The sequence below is a fragment of the Nicotiana tabacum genome, chromosome 8, assembly GCF_000715075.1.
Source record: "Nicotiana tabacum cultivar K326 chromosome 8, ASM71507v2, whole genome shotgun sequence".
NCBI lineage: Eukaryota > Viridiplantae > Streptophyta > Magnoliopsida > Solanales > Solanaceae > Nicotiana > Nicotiana tabacum.
Window position 1 is genome coordinate 209,037,735 of NC_134087.1, and position 17,568 is coordinate 209,055,302.

At 32.1% G+C, this 17,568-nt stretch overlaps 1 pseudogene; it reads left to right on the plus strand.

Annotated features, from left to right (window-relative positions):
* Positions 1 to 9,140: 9,140 nt before the first annotated feature.
* LOC107792956 (putative late blight resistance protein homolog R1B-16) lies at positions 9,141 to 14,877 on the plus strand (annotated as a pseudogene).
* The last annotated feature ends 2,691 nt before the right edge of the window (positions 14,878 to 17,568 follow it).

A 17,568-nucleotide genomic window follows, 5' to 3' on the forward strand; every position in this document is an offset into this window, starting at 1 on the left:
GAAAACTTTGACTACACAAACAAACAAACAAACAAACAAACAAGCTAATCCAGTGAAGTTAGATGCAAAAAAATATGATTGTATGCAAATAAAGTCATCACCTAATTATGTAAAGAATGTTCAAGAAGCATAAGAGTTAAGGCCAACAAATTAAACATGTATAGTTTTATTGCTACTCAAACAAGAGTTTGTAGCCACCTTGTAAGTCAACTAATATTTTGAATCTTAGAAATAATTTTTTTGCTAGCATACCTGTTTTCGAGTTTTTGTGAGTTTACTCAAATTTTCAAATAAGAAAAAATGTAAATTGTTTGAGTTCTCAATATGAATTCAGAATTATACTCATTCTAAATATGAGTTTATTAGAATAACAAAAAAAAAATTACTTCTAAAGATGAGTTCAGAATCAGCATGTAATTGATGATTAAATAATTCAATTACATCAACTCTGAATAGCACAAACATTATAAGGTCTATCTCTTTGTATTAAATTAAACATATAAAAAAAGGAATCACATACATAAAAAAGAGAAAGTTTGAAAAATAAAATAAAATAAAGTACGCTCGCTCAATAAGGAGCATGTTAGTCACGCTTGTAACATATATCAAGTTATAACAAAAATACTAAATTCACTGTCGTGTTGCTAGGAGATAGAGAATGAAATCAAAATAAACAACTATTAAGTTGCAGTAACATAGTCTAACTGTCTAATAACTGAATTTTCACCACTTAAATTTTGCTTACAGCAACTGGTTGAAAAATCACCAAAGAAAAATTAAAATATGTAAAAAACTTATAGAAATTGTGATTCAATAAGTATGTCTCCAATCTCAAAATTATCAAGTTTATATTTTCTTTTTTAGTCTGCTATTAATGTTTATTTTGTCTCTTGTCTAGTGAATATACAAAAATTGTCTCGCTACCAATGATGGTAAATAAAACCTAATTCCAAAATTATTTATAGCCATTAATGCCTAAAAGTAGTTTAAAATCCTACCAAAAGCTTGAAGTTCAGGGTTATACCAATAATTTGAAATCTTTCAAAAGACAATATCAACTGTTTGCTTCGTCCTATCCTTATTTGCTTTTTTGGCAAGTCATTATTGCAGCTTTCACCATTGCAATAAATTCTCAAAACCCTGTTGATTAATTAAGATGGATTAAACATCAACATAAACGAATAAAATAATGTTGAAAATCCATTAAACTTTAGTTAAACAAGAATTACCTATCAAGCGTCTGCAATTACGAAAAAAGCTCATTTAATCATTATTCTTTAATGAAATATTACTAACCTGTTTACACCTTATGCGATTTGCATCATTAATCCGAAACTTATGAATACCTACACAAAGAAAAAACTTACGTAAAGAATCTTAAACAATGAAAAAACTAAAGAATCCAAAACACAAAGAAAAGGCACACAGTAAAAGAAGCCTAATCCTAATTACAGTATATAAAGAAGAAAAAGCTAAAGACTCCTAAACCTAAACACACATCACCTAAATAATCGACAATTTAAAGCTAAAGGCTCCTAAACCTAAATATATGGCACCTAAATAGACGGCAGTCTTTGTTTTTTCTCCAAAAATAAAAATTTATTAGTGATTATAATTACAATTATATCCAACTTAAAATACAATACAAAGGGCAAAAAAGACGAACGACAATTCGCTAAGGGCCTTCATGCTTTTAATATAGTATAGATTATTTCTGTAATTTTAATAAATTTTTACACATAATTTTTACATTATGAGTTTAATTGAACCCGTAACTGCCGCACTGCATCCGCCCCTATTTGGAAACTGATCATCATACCATCTAAAGTAATTGCAGCCATGATGCTTTTAATTCAACTTGAAATCCACAAGAACAAATATCCATTCCATTATAAAAAAAAAAATCTTTGAGATATGGATTCACTTCAAACTTCAAGCTTATATGAAATAAACCCACACAAAAAAATTAATCAGAATATATAAACGAACAACAAAATTGTAAAAATTTGAAGTTTTCTAGATAGCCACGTATGAAATTAGCATATGAAAGCTTTGGAACTTTGAGAATGAAGACGAGGTAACACTGAATAGGGAAGGAAATAATGAAAGATGAAACAAGGGGGAAGGAAGTTGGGGGCATAAAAATCGGCCAACACCTATTTTATTACTATTGGAGAAGGAATTTTGCCAAAAATAAAATCTGCCTCACGCGCCTACCAGGTGAGTCAATTCACACTATGTGACTAGTCAGCTTTTGTATTAAATGGAAACATAAGTGAAAGTACAAGAGGAGGGGGAGGGGTGGATTGTAGCCTTTTTAAATTCTAGTCGACTACTCTTCAGACTTAGTCGACTCATGTGGAGACAGCCTGCACAGAACTGTTAGTCTTTTCAATTTAAACAAGTGTTAATCACAATAAACAGTAAAGGAACAAAATACAATATGAGAGTGATAAAGTAAATGACATCAGGAACTTTTATATTGGTTCAGAACCAATATGGTATCTTAATCCAGTCCTCTTGGGTTGCAAGAGTGTTGTCTTTTAGAGCTTTTTGTAAATTGAATTGAGTACAGCCTTTGTGGTTTTCAGCAATCACCGTCAACGTTGACAGTTTTGGTTTTCACTCGCTCACCAACAACGACCCTTTGGTTTTCACTCGCTCACAAAAGAAACGAACAATGATACAACCTCTTGGACACACTGCCTCTCCAATATTTTTATGTTTCTCTTCTCTCTTTTGTGTACACAGTAAATCTAAAAGTGAATTATAATACTTGTTAAGAGTAGAATAAAGAACTTGTAGTTGGGTAGACAATTGTATAGAAGGTTACGTGAGTTTGCTGTTGCAGGTGCTTTCTCTTTTATACTTGGTCGTTGAATATTCTAGCCGTTGCAACGGTCTTCTAATTTTGGAAAAGGATTTCCTTTGCTGCTGCTCCAACTTTCCTTTACTACTTCTTGCTCTTTTGAATATTATCTCGATCCTTATCTTGATTAAGTCTGATATTGAAAGAGTAACTACTCTTTCCTTTGAGCACAAATGAATATCCATTAAAGAGATCTTTACATACTTCAAGCCATTTTGTAGATTTGATCTTGCATAAATTTGAGATCTTTTCCTTTACAATTCCAAAAATCAAGGCCATATTATTTAATGCTTTTTGTATAAAAAATTCTTTCCATGTAAGCCATCAAGTCTTCGTATGAACTTGGATATTTTCATGTGTATTGGAGGAATTTGCTTCCTTGCGGTATTGTCCATTTGACTTAGCTTTCTCAGATCTTTCTTCTTTGTAAGATCATTATTATCTGAAGGTTCCTTATTTGTTCCAGAACAACAAAATCCTTGATTCTTGAATATTAAGTACCATGCAGATCTTCTTTGCTTTGGAAGCGCATTTTGAGATTCTTTTCCTTTGCTTCCACGTACTTCTTTCCTTTTCTGATAGATCTCAATATATCTTTGATTCCTTTCTTGATCTTGAAAAATAATCTCTTTTCATAATATAGATTATACTATACTCATAATATATTTTCTTTTCATAAAAAATATATTCTTCCTTGGCCTTGTAGTATCTCTTCATAGTATCTTCATTCCACAAAATAATATTTTTTCCACGATTTTAGCAACTTTCCTTTCAAGATGTTGAAAAATTTTCCATCTATAATTTCCGTAGATTCTTCTTCTGATATTGTAGTAAGTCATTCAATATTTGAAATTTCACTTTCAAATATTATTCCTTCTATGATACTTGGAGATTAAATCTCTGAAAAAAATCTTTCTTGATAAATTCTTCACATGATTTCTCTTTCCCATATTTGTTTGGATCTTTACCAGCATCTTCTTTCTTGAATAAACCTGTGCAAAAATAAGATTACCACAAGTAAATATTTTTTGATTAACAGTTATGTTGGTTTGTTATCATCAAAATTAATACGTGAAACCTTGAAGCTAACAATAAGAAATAGAGTTGGACGACCAAAATGGAACAAGGTTGAGGTAGAGTGCCAAAATGAAAAGGGATTTTTTTCATTTCTATACACTATTTGAAACTTTATTACGAAAAATGTTCATGTTTTGGTATTTACCCGACCCAAACACATTTTAGTTATAAAATATATATAATCCATCTTAAAAGACTTTCAATCCATAATTTATGCCTTCAATCAAGGGATTTTGTTACACAATTTTTCTTTTTTCTCTCCTCTCTCCCCTCTTCTCGCCAAATTGAACTTATATTTAAGATTAGGCACAATTAAATTTGAATTTTCAACTCAAGCTATATACATCAGTTAAGATCTAAGGAACTTGAGATTTTTGGGGGTTAAACAACAATTGTGGATAGAATATGAGATTACTGGAGAATAAGAACAAAGAGAGGATTTTCTAAAAAGTTTGGCCAAAAATCTTTATTTCTTGTCAACAGGAAATACTTACTGGTTTGAAAACATAACCAATAAACTTTTTGCTGAAAATCTTTGAAGAATTATTTCGTAAAGATCATTTGTGATTAATAAAAATAGGTAGTTATCAAAAAATAAATCTTTTAAGAATTTATAAGTGGTGCATAACAAATGAAACTTAAAAGTTATAGTAATACATCTGGGTACAAGGGGCGAGTCTCCTGTAGTAGGAAAAAATATTTATGTAAGTTTAAGTTTTATATATTGGCGGTGTAAAAATTATTTACACAATCATCAATCATGTCAATCCCTAAATATATATATAATTTATCTGCAACTTTCATACATTATTTTTTCCCAGTTAAATATATCTAAAATATTATACAACTTAAATACAATTTTTATACTAATTTTATACAATATGTCTTTTATATATTTTGTATCTGATTTAGACATACTAAAAACAAATTTCATATAACTAATTATATATTATACAACTTATCTACAATTTTGATACATTATTTCTACCCAATTATATACAACTACAATATCATACAACTTAAATACAATATTTAAATAAAAATAATATATATAAACAACAGAATATAATTTTTCTACAATTTTACTACAACTTTTGTAGTATGATGTATGTCATGTCTTATTCTTATTCTTCTTCTTCTTCTTTGAGTTTCAATCTGAAATTCGGCTAAAATAAGGTCTAATCTTCACCAAAACACCCTCAAAATCGAGATATAAACTTCAAACCATATTCTCAATTGTTTGCAACAACACGCAATCCAAACAAATAATGATTTTTGAAAATCCAAATTCGAATTCAAAGCTTCAAAGCTTTTTAATGGCTGTCAATGGTGGAATTGCTGCTTTCTTTTTCATTGCTTTACATTACGGGAATTAGGGATTGAGAGATAGAGAGAGACATAGAGAGAATTACCAATTGAGTGTTTGCAACAACACCCAATTCAAACAAATAATATTTTTTTTAAATTCGAATTCGAATTCAAAGCTTCAAAGCTTTTTAATGGCTATCAATGATGGAATTGTTGTTCTCTTATATAAGATACGTGGGGGAGGGGGGATGCGGAGAGAGAAACGTAGGGGGAAAGATCAGAGAGAGAAACGTGGGGGGAGTGGGAGTGATTGTAGAAATTGATTAATTATCCTTAAATCCTAAAAATGTACATAATTGGTAAATTTGTATATAGAAGGTAATTAAAGTAAAACTTGAGTAAGGAAGATAATAAAGTTTCTAATAGTGTATACGTACGTAAAAGTCTCAAATGTAAAATGAAGCCAAGTTGAATTGGCTGCATGTGTGTTTGGCCAAAAGGAATTAATAGTATCTTTGAAAATAAAGCAAGTAGTATGCTACAACAAGTTATATTTTACAGATAGTGCTAAAAATCTCTACTATTAGTTTATATAAGTTAAATTTGTCAGTTTAAATCCAGTGGCGGACCCAGGATTTTATATAAGCGGGTTCAGTAAGGATATTAATTGAGAATTAGGATATTACCCGAAACAACAAGAGAGATTTATGCAACATTTTTTTTCTTTTTGTTTTATAATGCTACCACAAATGAAAATTTTATGAAAGTTGAGGTCGATACCTTTTTTTAAAAAAAAAAAATTGTTGGGCAAAAAAATTAAAAATATTAATGTACTTTAACTATTTTTTTTTTAATTTTATCTATTTAATCTAATAATTGTACCTCAGAGACTGTAAATTTAATAAAGTATCAAAGAGAATTTATCTAAAATTTTATTTTGATAAAGTTGTTTTTGGAAAAAAAAGACAACAACATATAAACTAATAGAAACTAAGTATAATTAAGATAAGAGAACTTATAAAATAAGCTAACAATTATAGTGTAACACAGTACATAATATAGCATAAACTAATTTAAGATTAACTAACAAAAAAATAATATCAATTGTTTCACTTACATGTTTTATCAAAATTTATGTAAGAACTTTCTAGATACTTTCTTGAAGTAAATAGACGATATAATATAATTCTTATTATTTGATTTGAGTAAAAATATCAAATTTAAACTAAAACAGAAAACAAAGATTAGAAAAAGAAATACATGAAGTAGGAGGGAAATAAATTTGCTGCACGTCCACACGTGGAAAATATATGACAAAAAGTACAGTGTCAAGAACGAATGGGTTCATTAATAACAATATATCCAAGTTTGCAGAATATAACCTATATAAAATACTATATTACTCATATTTAGTTATCAAATGTTTAAACCAATTAATTATGTATTCTATAAATGCGGTCCCATAGGTTTGCTAATGTGTTCATGATGATACGTCCAGATTTTCCACTCTCCGTCATTTTTTATTATCGACTAATTACTAATCTCTCATCGGTCAAAATCAGCCAATGTGATGTTGCTGTAAACAAAGACGGACCCAGGATGTGAGAGCGACGGGGCGCATGAACAAACTGCTCAATCATTATTTTCGTTGGATTTTTAATCTTAATGGTTCCAAGCAAAATATATGATTTATTTCAATATATATATATATATATATATATATATATATATATATATATATATATATATATATATATATCTAGTCTCTATAGACGTGCGTTGCCACATCGTCTATAGATTGTTTGTCATTTAATAGAAATTTTATGTAAGAAATAATAATATCTTTAACCTTATTAATATTCAGAACATATTTGATTGAACTATGAAGAAAAAAATTAAAGTAGTAGAAATATTAAATGTTTGCACTCTTGATGATATTGCATATCAACATACGTAGCATCTAACGTAAATAGAAGAAAGAGAGGAAATTATGAACGTGCATTTCTAATTCAAATAGGATCGACTTTGTAGGGCCGATATATGTGTAGTTTAAATCGAAAAAGAATTACACCATTACGTAATTTATCATTAGATTCTTAAATTATACAAATATTTAAGGGCATAAAAGTCGATCAATGTTTCGAGGATATTTTAGTCGTTCAACATTTAGCATAAATTATTCGTGCTTTTATAATAATACTATTATGAAACGCATACAAAAAAATAAACTTTCAATTGCATAATATTCTAAAATTAATTGCAACTGAATATGTATGAAATTTAATATGTACAAAGTTTAATAGTCTGTTTCCTTCGAACTAATAATGTTTTGGCACAATGAAAGGACAAAATAGAACTAAATATCATGGATTATACAATTAAAGTTGTAAAATTACTTAAAGAATACAAAATACTAAATATTATTTTTCTGATTCAATATTTTTTTAAAATTTAATTAAACCTTAATGATTCAGATACATGAAAATCATATTTAATCAAGATACATTAGTAACAAAGAAACTAAAAATAGAAAGGTCATTTAGTCATTCATACATTCTCTTGGCATATTTTTTTCTTGTGTTGCACGTTATCCTATGTCAATTATTACAAAAGTCATATTTAATAAAATATAAATTCTTAACTATACGAATATTCAAAAGAAAATTATATGTTACCGCTAGAAAATAATTTAACTCCAATCCTAATCAATACAATCTCTAAATTCAATTCCAATTCTAATTAATCCAATCTCTAGTTAAAAAGCAACGTGAGTCTATATTTTGTAAGTTCTAACTAACTAAATAAAAGGTATCGAAAAACTTTTCAAATATCCTATTGTGAAAGGGAAAAAATACCTTTTTAAAAAGGAATCATGATATTTTATTTGAAGGAAAAATATTAGTATTTATTAAAAAAATTCCTAACATGTAAATAAAAACAAATCACTTTTCAGGAATGAATGAAATTTATATCAAGTTCCTTACCCAATAAAAAGGTAAAAAAGAGTTCTTAAAATTCATAATGTGAATAAGAAAGAAAAAAAGTTCTCCAAAAAGGAATCTCCTATCCTCCCACTAAAATAACGTACTTGTTATAATTAGGAAAAATAATTTTTTTTAAAAGAAAATTATGGACATGCCTTTCTAATCTAAGTACGATTAACTTTGTAGGGTTAGCGTATGTGTAGTTTAAATTGAAAAAGAATTCCATCATTTGATAATTTATAATTAGACTCTTAAATTATACAAATACTTAAGGGCAAAAAAGTCGATCAATTTTGGGATATTTTAGTCGTTCAACATTTAGCATAAATTATTCGTACTTTTATAATAATAATAATATATATATATTCAGAATTTTTGTCGATATTAACTTAGTCCAGTGACCCCTCTTCTACAAACATAGGTCCCGCCCGCCCTGGCTATAGAATTGACATGATTTATATAAATATTAACACCCATGCTTTCTAACCAACATGATTTTTAAATATGTTAACATCCATGTGGTATAAAATTATACTTAGTTAATTGAAGTTGTCATCGTATAAATCCAATAAAGTTAACTTTTTTTTTCTTTTTTTATTTGCACCGGTTGTCCGAGTCTCTACGAGCACCGACTAATCCGGGGTGTAGAAGACCTCGGCAAGGAGTTTTCCGCAAGTGCACCACGGAGTTTTCCGCAAGTGCACCACGATTAATTCAGGTTTTACCCAGTCCGATGGGCCCTCAAAACAAGTTTCGAACTTGAGACCGAAAGGGAGCAAACCCAAGGCTAAGTCAATTGCCCCAACCCCTGAGGGTTAACTTTTTTGTTCTTTATATGGAATTTACTTGGTAACTTGATTGACTACATCATTGCAGCCCTTTAGAGGTACGTCATTTTTCTCAGTCTTCTCAGATCTTTTTTCTTGGTTACTATACTATACTCCATCTTTCTTGGGTCATCCATTTGTTGATTTTTATTCATATTTGTGTTCTTGTTTTCTTTTTTCCATGTATTTTTTGCAGTACGCGCTTGCTACCTTTCAGCACTCTTGTTTCCTTATCTGCCATTGAAAGGTTAGAATTCTTGTCATTTTAGATCTAATTTTAGGATAGATCTAAACTTTTGGAGTTTATTGATCGGAAAAGACACCTAGAATATAGGGAGCACCCTTAGGGGTTGTTTGGTTAGAAAACAAGTTACTGCAGGATTAATTATCCGAGATTGTTAGCCCATCCTCCTCTAGGGATAAAAATAATACTCCCTCCGTTCCAATTTATGTGAACCTGTTTGACTGGACACGAAGTTTAAGAAAAAACGAAAGACTTTTGTAATTTGTGGTCCTAAACAAGTCAAAAAGGATTCAGAGTATTTATGTGCTTAGAAAAGCTTCTCACAGAGGGTAGAATTGTAAGTTTAAGCTAAATTGTTACCAAATTTAGAAAGGGGTCATTCTTATTGGAACAGACCAAAAAGTAAATAGGTTCACATAAATTGAAAAAGTAAATAGGTTCACATAAACTGAAACAGATGGAGTACTATAATCCTAGAATAACTAACCATGTTATTAGTTATACCACAGTTTTATCCTAACGTGGGACAAATTTACCTCAAATTATTTCGGAATTAATTTCCCTTCATCCCTTGTACCAAACGAGCCCTTAGCTTAATGTACCCCATATTTTAGGTTGGCACATGTAGTAACCATTGTTATTTATCAACTATCCTACACCGGCGCGTGTGGTTTCTAGACATTTGACATACGATATAAAAATGTAGGTATTAAACCATACAATAGCATAATTCATTTCAACGTGGAATACATAGCTCGCTTGCTCAAACGAAGCTATACAAACACTTTAAAACATTTTCATAAACTTAGTTTCATGTATTTTTAGCAAAAATCGCCTTAAAAGGAGGTACATCTTAGCTTACCTCGTTTAGCCTTCCCAACAAGCTCAACAACACTCAATGAGTCCAAATCAACTCAATTTGGACTCATTTAGTCCAAACAACGCTCAATGAGTACCTTCTTATGGACGAAACGCCTATTAGAAGGTACTCAAAAACTTTCCGTTTTACTAGTCCAAAGAAATGCACTTTTCTCTCTGTTTTTGCCTCCATTTTGCAACTTTGTTGATCATGTTATTTATAGCACCATTGACATTTCGCAACTTGCATCTTTCAGGTCATAATTGGAATAGAATAGATATGGCTTATCCTAGTATTGCTTCTCTTACGAGAACAATAAAATCGCTCTTGATATCCAATTCACCAGTGCAATCTATTATTTGTAACCACAGAGAAGAAATCCTCGCTCTTCATGAAAAAGTTAGTTCCCTGGAAGTATTTCTCAAGAACTTTAAGAAAAGCAATGTATCCAGGAAAATGACAGATTTGGAAGCACAGATAAATAAAGTTGTAAATGTTGTTGAACACACGATCCAATTGAGAATAACAGAAATGGTAATGGCAAATGATGAAATACAGGAAGAAAAGGCACATGAGAGGTTTTGTTGTAGCCTGCAACAAGTAGCACGAGACATTGATCGCGTCCTGAATGAGTCATCAAAGGATATGGTGGGTCGTGCTGATCAAAGGAAAACGTTGCTCGACGATCTAACAAGAGGCTTCAACGATGAACCCAAAGTCATCCCAATTGTCGGGATGGGGGGCATTGGTAAAACTACTTTAGCGAAAGATGTTTTCGATGATGTAACCATTCGATCACATTTTGATGTTCGTGCATGGGCTACTATATCCAAAGAACATAATGTCAAAGATATCTTGGTAAGCCTTCTGCGTTCTACAAAAGAAAAGGATGGCATAATTCACATAGAAGATGAGGCAAAGCTAGCTGACATGCTACAAAAGAGTTTAAAGGGAAAGAGGTACTTAATTGTCTTGGATGACATATGGAAGAATGAAGCATGGGATGACGTGAGACTATGCTTTCCAAGCGAAAACAAGGGGAGTCGAATATTATTGACTACCCGTAACACTGGAGTAGCTTGTTCTGCTGGTACAGAAAATCTTTCTTTGCGGTTGGATTTCATGAATCCGGATGAGAGTTGGAACCTTTTCAAAAGTACTATACCGGCAAATGATGCATTACCACCTGAGTTCGAGACTGTTGGAAAGCAAATTGTAGAGAGATGTCAAGGGTTACCACTTACAACTGTCGTGGTTGCTGGGCTTTTATCCAAATGTAAAAGGACGATAGAAGTTTGGAAAGATGTTGCTAAAGATGTCAAGTCATTTGTCAAAAATGATCGTGATAAACAATGTCAACATGTGCTCGGGTTGAGTTACAATCACTTGACTAGTGATCTAAAACCATGTCTCCTGTATTTTGGAATTTTTCCAGAAAACAGTGAGATTTCAGTGAAGAGATTGGTGAGGTTATGGACAGCTGAGGGGTTTCTAAAGTCGGAGGAAGAAGCTGAGAAGTGTTTACAAGAGCTTATCGACAGATTTCTAGTTCTCGTCAGCAGGAAAAGTCGATATGAAACAAAAATTAGATCATGTAAGGTTCATGATTTGATATATGAGTTGTGCTTGAGAGAAGCTGAAAAAAGAACATTTTTTGTCATTAATGACATTGTATTCAATGATGAGCCAAATCATGTTCCTTATCATCATCTTAGTAGGCATAAAATGCGGCGCTTTATGGGAGGGACTGATGATATTTTGCGCCGTGGTTCTTACAGGGCCCTTCTTATCCCTAGAAATAGGAAGAAGACAGATGATGACGACAACAATTCCTTAAAAAGGACTCGTTCAATTTTCTCTTTTTGTAGAGATTCTTCAACTTTTACTCTTGAATCAGAACTTACTCATTTCAATTTAATCAGAATCCTGGACTTGAGTTGCATAAAGATTCATACTTTCCCTCCACAGATACTATGCCTCATTTGGTTGAGGTACCTAGTGTTGCGTAGCCGCAGGGGTTCTTTTGACATACCTCCAGAAATTTCCAGGTTATGGAGTCTGCAAACATTCATTGTTGGTGGATACCGTTTGACATCTACAATTTTTCCAGAACAAATCTGGGAACTAATGCAATTAAGGCATCTCGAACTGAGTTCATTTCATTTGCCAAATCCTCCAATTGTATCTGTTGAAGAAGAGAAGTGCTTAGATTTCTCAAAATCTACACACTATTTCTGGCTTGTCTCTGAGCTGTTGCACAAAGGAGGTTATTTCAGGGATTCGGAATGTTAGAAAGTTAAGAATCAATAGAGGAGAGGACGATGAGTATGAAAGTTTTCATGTATGTAGACTTTTCGACAACTTTGTCCATCTACATCAACTTGAAACGTTGAGTCTTGAACTTGACTTTCGAGGGGTGTTATATGAGATTTCACCAGCGACCATTCCAAGTGTAAAATCTTTTCCACCAATGCTCAAGAAGTTAAAGTTGTACGGAACTGGTCTGAGGTGGGAGGACTTGAATATCATAGGCGAGCTTCGTAATCTTGAGATCCTGAAGCTCAAAAGATATGCTTGTCGTGGCGAAGAATGGCATCCAAGTGAAAATGGATTTACGCGGTTGAAGCTTTTGCTAATTGAGTATAACGATCTCAAGTACTGGAGTTCTCCAAATGACAGTTTTCCTGTCCTTGAGCGCCTCGTGATTAGACATTGCTCTGAGTTGGAAGATATTCCCATAGATTTTGCATATATTGACTCACTGCAACAAATTGAGTTAACTGACTGTACACCCGAACTCGAGGCTTCTGCTGCACGAATTCAACATGAACAAAAAGAGAACCTCGGAAAGAAACCTGTGGATGTGCTTATCAGTTCAGGTGAGTATAACATCATATTCCAGAATAAACTTTGCATAATTGCTTGGCATATTTTTTAAAGGTTATTATCCTCTCTCATTTAATTTCCACAAGGTTGTACTCATTCAATTGCAGTTCTTTCCTTTGCTTCTTTTTTTCTTTTTGGGGTTTTTTAGCTTTTCTAATCTTGATTAATATAGATTACAAGATTAGGAACGAAGTTATTAGGGAAAAGATGAGTGTTGCCTCGGTGAAAGACAAATTGCGGGAATCAAGGTTGAGATGATTCAGGCATGTGTAGAGGAGAGACATAGATGCTCCGGTCAAGAGGAATGAGAGGTTGACCATGGCGGGTCTAAGGAATGGTAGGGGTAGGCCTAAGAAGTATTGGGGTGAGGTGATTAGGTAAGATATGTTATTGCTCCAGTTTAGAGAGGACATGACCCTCGATAGGAAAGGGTTGAGATCGAGAACTAGAGTGGATGGTTGACAGGTAATCATTACTCATTAGTTTCTCTTAGTCTTACCAGTAGTACTAGTACTATTTTTGTATTTCGCTTATTCCTGGTTCTTTATTGTTACATGTTGTACCATTTGCTCCTATTGCATTGTTGTTGCAACTATTTGTTACTTTATACTCACTATTCCTTGGGCCGTACACACTACCCTCCCCAGACCCCACTAAGTGGGATTATACTGGGTTGTTGTTGTTGTTGTTGTTGTTGTATTCTTTGGGCCGAGGGTCTATCGGAAATAACCTCTCTACCTTTACAATGTAGGGGTTAGGTGTAGGTACACATTTACCCTTCCCACACCCCACCTGTGGGATTATGGAGTTTCTATTGTTGTTGTACATTTGGACGATAGAATGCTTCATTTTGATTGTTTAAACAGAACATATTAAGTCATAGGTGTAACAAATATAAGTATTTTCCTTTGTAATGACCAAATAATTATTGCGATTAGCCAAATTGATGTGCTATCAATGATAATTAAATTAGTAGAATAATTCAAATGGTCATGATTCATGAATCTCCTTATTTTGAGTAATTATAGACGATGTTCTTTCCTACAATGGATCTAAGTGTATATTCCAGAGAGAAATTTCTATTAATTGCGTTTGAAACTTAAAGTGTATGCATCTTTTATAGTGATCAAATAATTATTTTTATATAAATTACTTTGATAAATGTGGTGCTTATGCTTTCCTGAGCCGAGGGTCTATTAGAAACAACATCTCTATCCTCATAAGGTAAGGGTAAGGTCTGCATACATACTACCCTCCTCAGACCCCACGGTGTGGAATAATACTGAGAATGTTGTTGTGTTGTAAGTTACTTTGATAAATGAAATGCAAACTAAATTACATGTCAAAATGGTGTTAGATGACTATTTGCCTTTGATGATTTGGAGCTTTCCGTGCATAAGGATTTGTAATGTGCAAATTATAGTTATGGATGTATAAAGAAAGGAGCACTAGAAATTTTATTTCTGTGACTTTATTCAGCTTCTCTCAACTATTCAGGAGCACATTCAGCAGCAAAAGCGGAGGAGGAAGAGGACGGGGAAGAGGAAGAAGAGCTTTGACTACAGAACCATGCCCGTCTGTTGGAGCGAATTGGATGATCGGGCCGAGGGCTGCCCCCTCTTTCCCTCACTCTCCGTTCCCTAATATGAACCTTGAGTCATCAAAGGAGAAGAAGAAGAAGTAGAGGTAAAAGAAATATTTTCTTGAACAATAATCAAGTTGTAACTTAGCTTCTAACTTATACCTGACTCTTTAATCTTGTTACTGGTTTTCTGTTTTTTCTTGAATATAGAAATAACAAGCGTCGGATGCTCCTCGATAAATGGGAAGAAATTCAAAAATAGCCAGATTTACAACTGGTCGTTCAAAAATAGCTCAGTTTCAAAAGTAATCGAAATTTAGCCACTTTTCATGTAAAGATAAATCTAAGCGAAAATACTATTCAAAACCCGGAAAATATGTCAGTATATTATATTGGAGTTCTAGCATAAGTATGCTTGAACTCCAGCATATTATACTGGAGTTCCAGGATAAGTATGCTGGAACTCCAGCATAATATGATGGAGTTCCAACATAAGTACACTAGAACTCCAACATAATATACTGGAGTTCCAGCAAGTATAATTGTCCAGTATAATATACTGGAGTTTGGAGCACCGGTGCTTCAGTCTCCAGTATATTATACTGGAGTCAGCAAAATATACCGGTCCAGTATAATATGCTGGAGCTCATACACAGGTGCACCGAACTCCAGTATATTATGCTGGACCGATCTCTGTTGCAGCAAAATAGTGGTTATTTTTCATTGACTTCGTAAACGCTGGCTATTTTTGAATGACCAGTCCGAAAACTGGCTATACTGTGCTATTTTTACCGATAAATATGGTGTTTGAGTGGAAGGATTGAAGTCCAAGGATTTAATTCATCCTGGTGAAGATTGTTAGAGATCATTTGGTATGAGGGATAAGGGATTAGGGATTATTAATCCCGAGATTAAATTTGAGATGAGTTTATCTCATGTTTGATTGGGAAAAAATCGCGCTATAACTAATCCCAGGAGGGATTAGTTAGTTATCCCGGAATTGTAGTAGTTTTTTTATCTCTATGGGAGGGTGGGACAACTAATCCCGAGATAACTTGTTTCCAACCAAACGACTCCTTAAGATTTTGGTTATCTTATTCCATTGTTGGAATTTGTCATTATGTTATCGAGTTTCAGTAATCTATCGCTCTGAGGTGATTGTGAATTCAGTATACTGAAATAATGGGTCAAGACTTGTTTAATACCTCAAATTTGAGTTTGATTGAATATTTAGGGGGAAATCAGAAATAGTCATATTTACAATTGGTAATTGAAAAAGGGAAAATTTCACATTAGAACAACTGTGCTTCATACTTTTCAATTTTATAGCCCATATTTCAATTTACAACCAACTAGTCCAAAAATAATAGGCTAAGATTCAACATCCAACTCCAATAGGTTCTCAAAATTACTACTTAACTTTTACAAAAGATTCCTCAAGCTTTTAAATTAATTTTCGAATTAGTAACTGTGACTCAAATATTAATTCAACAAACCAAATTCATTAGGGTGGTGAAAATTAGATTTTTAACAAGTTTAAATATGTGGGTTTAAATTCCGAATTTGATTTTGTGAGAAATTTGGAGTGAGTGTTATTTAGACTTGTTAGAAATAGTATAAGGAGGTTGTATATAAAATTTGAAGTCATTTAATGGAGATTTGGACTGGTTTTCAACAAGAATTGTATCTGAAAATCATGGAAGAAGTTTGTCTACATACGCTTGTATAAAGGTGTATAAAAGTGTATAATAGTGTATAAGGTGTGTTTCTACACTCATATACACTATTATACAAGATTATATATAATTATACAAAAAACTGACTGCGTCTTTTTCCTTGCGTCTTTTCTGAAATTTAACTCAAATCTTGCTCAAATCTACTCCAAATCACTTCAAATTTAAATTTTGAACTCCTTTTGATATTTTCAATCAATTGGAACAACACTCAATCCAAACAACTAACAAATTCAAAAAAAAAAAAACATTTTCAAAAGCAAAGCTTTAAATGGTCTTCAATGGTGAACAACTGCTCTTCAATTTTCTTACATTGCAAGCAAGTGATACAAGAGGAGAAGCAGAAAATACACGGTCCTTTGAAGCATATGTAGAAGATGTGAGAAGAAGAGAGAGTGAAAGCAATGATTGTGAGAACATAGATTTAACTCTGTAGCTTTTAGAAGCAATAGTTGTAAGAACATAAATTTTGAATTTGCTAGTGCTTTCAAAATATGTACAATGTGAGCTAGGTGAGGTAAAACTTAAAAACATGGGTCATTTTTTGTTATGGTGTGAAGTCATGTGTATTTTCTTGTAATTCTTTCATTGAAAAATAATCAAAGTTTCAAAAGTAATCGAAATTTAGCCACTTTTTATATAAAGAAAAAATCAAAACAAAAACACTCTAAAAAATCCAGAATTATTTCACATAATATGCTGGAGTTCGAATTTTTTACATATGAGCTTCCTGCATAATATGCTGGAATTTTATTATATACTAGAAGTTTATACGCAAGAGTTCCATAATTCAACATATTATGCTAGAACTTTCTGTGTTTCATTTTTCAATTATTTTGCAAGTGCTGGCTATTTTTCAATTACTAATCCAAAAACTGGCTATCCCGTGCTATTTTTATGAATTTTTAGTACCGGTAATCTTTGGATATTACTAATCTCATGTGGACATCGATGGGCTAGTTGAACAGCTTGGGACGCACTGGACTTCGGCACTTGCCCTCAATGATAAAGGATGTATACTAAAGAATAAAGGGGTTTTGACACAATTACCTACAAAAATAAAATTATTTATTTTTGTCTACCCATTTATTTTTATAACTATAAATTAATTATATTTCTTACCCATAGTAATTTTTGTGGGAAATTTTTTCTTTATTCTCCAATTCTTTTTTATTTCTATGCTTATTTTCTTTTCTTTT